A 2,630-nucleotide genomic window follows, 5' to 3' on the forward strand; every position below is an offset into this window, starting at 1 on the left:
TATATATATATATATATATATATATATATATATTATGAGATGATGGAATGGCGGAGTTTGAGAACGACATGGGATTGAGTTAGGTTAATCTCTTCTCTCTTCCTTTCTCTTTTTCCTCTTCTTCTTTCGTATTTTTCCTTATTTCTCATACACCCATCTCTTTTTCCCTTTTTCTCTAGTTTTTTTTTTTTCCTTTCTTTAATTAGACAAAGAAAGAAGAAGTGAGATACATGTGTTTTAATTGGGTAATTAGTTGAGTTGAAACTCGAATTACACCATTTTCTATTGAACTAAAGACACAAACTATCTTTAAACACAATTGGACCATTTAATAATTTGGATTGGGGACAATCATTATCTTTTGAATTATACGTATGAACCTTATATAATTCGTGGAGATGCATAATGCTATAAGACTATAAACACTCACGACAATATAATTTTTTAGAATAATAGTTTGGGATGTTACGGCGTTCGTCAGTTGCGGTGACAAATCTCCCAACCCCACGACCACCAACAACATTAAAGTCACACTCTACAATTGAATAAAAGAATGCATACAATAGGAGAAGGAGGGTTGAAATTGTGGGCCTTGAGATTGCTAAGCAATGGCATCGAGGTAGAAAAAGTTGGGTCTTGAGGTTGCTAATGGTTATAGAGGTAGGTTAGCAAGGAGGGAAGGAGGGAGAAGAATATGTAATTTGGTTTGAGTATGATCAAACTCATAGTAGAATTACACAATTCAGTCTTTGACTTAGTGTTGTCTATTTTGAACTAGTTTAACACTAGTATATTTTAAAAGTCACGTTCACACAACACAACACTCTTTTACCTCAACTATAATAAAAAAAAAAGTTCATGTTGAAGACATAATGCAAAGAGAAAGATGGGACATCAACCTTCTATTGGTGAGAAAGAAGTGATAGAAGAATAAATAGTGGAAATTTTCTGACGTGGAACCCATAAGTTCTCTCACCGACTTCATGAGAGGGAGCACAATTTCTCGACTCTCATTGCTATAAAAAGTTAGTAAAAGGAGGCTTTTAAATTGTTTATCTGAAATTCAACTATTTGTTCATAAAATACCACTACATTAATTTTTCTTCAATGTCGTGGAAAATACTAATAATAATTAGATGTTAGTAATTATACTTCTTTTGTACATAAAATAAAAAATCAATGAAATGCAGTTAATCATTATTTTTTCAATAAAATTGTAAAATGATTATTTTGCTTATAATAATTGAGTATATAAAATTTGGTAGAAAAAGGCATCCCAGGAAACCTGTCTGTTGTCGCTATACATGGGAACAAAAAAAAATAAAGATTTACAGCTACAGCCTAAAGGGTTCCCACTTAGCAGCAAGCTGGTAACATATATAATTGAAGCCACTTTGGATCACCTTGTCTCAAGTATCTTCTATATTTATCACCCCAATGTTGTTCAACTACTTTAATAATTTAGTATTTATCAATCAATAAATAAAATAGAGATAACATCAACATATTTAGATGACTCTCCAACAGTTCAGACAAATCCAACTTTTTGTTGTAGCTGGATTTACTGTGTTGTCTGACGGCTGTTTTCCGGTCACTGTAACATATAATTGTCCTATATACGAGTTTATATTAAAGTTAAAAAGGGCTTTATGTAAAAAGTTATATATTAATTAATTAATTAACTAACTACTATATGAAGTTGTTGGAAATGATGAAACATAATTGGCATTGATGATGGCTTTAATCTGTGAATTGAAAAATGAGAAGTCCCACATTGGAGGCAACACACTCATTTATGACATTTATAAGGAGTTAGTTTCACAATTGGGTTGGGCCCCAAGGGGCACCGCAATTTTGTGAAGGAGAGAGAACGCAAGCAAACGGACCACCACACGCGCACACCCGCGCGCGCCGCCGTCCGTCCGGCCGGTTCGGTTCGGTTCGGTTTGTGGTGTATTATTGTTTTTTAACGGATGGAAATTAATTATTTATTTAATTAATTAATTGCTTGCGATGAGTCACATATTACGAAGGAGCCTTGTCAAAGCCTTGTCAATCAATCAAGTTTCCTATTTCTGAGGCACTCTACTAGTGGCCAGTAAATGGACTCCGTGCTCCTTTGGATCCCCCCTTTTTTCTCTGATCCAGTTGCTGAACTCATCTATAAATAGAGAGCTCACCTCACTTGGAAAATCTGAGGTTTTTCTCACTTCTCCCCCTTATATTCTTCTTCTTCTTCTTTTCTTGAGTAGCCTCCGTGCTATATTTGAGTAGCCTCCGTGCTATGTCGACTGGCATACAGAGGGTGGCCAGTAAATGGACTCCGTGCTCCTTTGGATCCCCCCTTTTTTCTCTGATCCAGTTGCTGAACTCATCTATAAATAGAGAGCTCACCTCACTTGGAAAATCTGAGGTTTTTCTCACTTCTCCCCCTTATATTCTTCTTCTTCTTCTTTTCTTGAGTAGCCTCCGTGCTATATTTGAGTAGCCTCCGTGCTATGTCGACTGGCATACAGAGGGTGTAATTCTAGAACGGTTTTCTACAGTGCAGTAGAACTCCGATACAGTGAATCTGGGCTGTTGGTTGATACTCTGCCTTGCACAATTTTGGGCAGTGCTTCGAAACGTCT

This window comes from Cicer arietinum, chromosome 3 (genome assembly GCF_000331145.2).
Source record: "Cicer arietinum cultivar CDC Frontier isolate Library 1 chromosome 3, Cicar.CDCFrontier_v2.0, whole genome shotgun sequence".
Taxonomy (NCBI): domain Eukaryota; kingdom Viridiplantae; phylum Streptophyta; class Magnoliopsida; order Fabales; family Fabaceae; genus Cicer; species Cicer arietinum.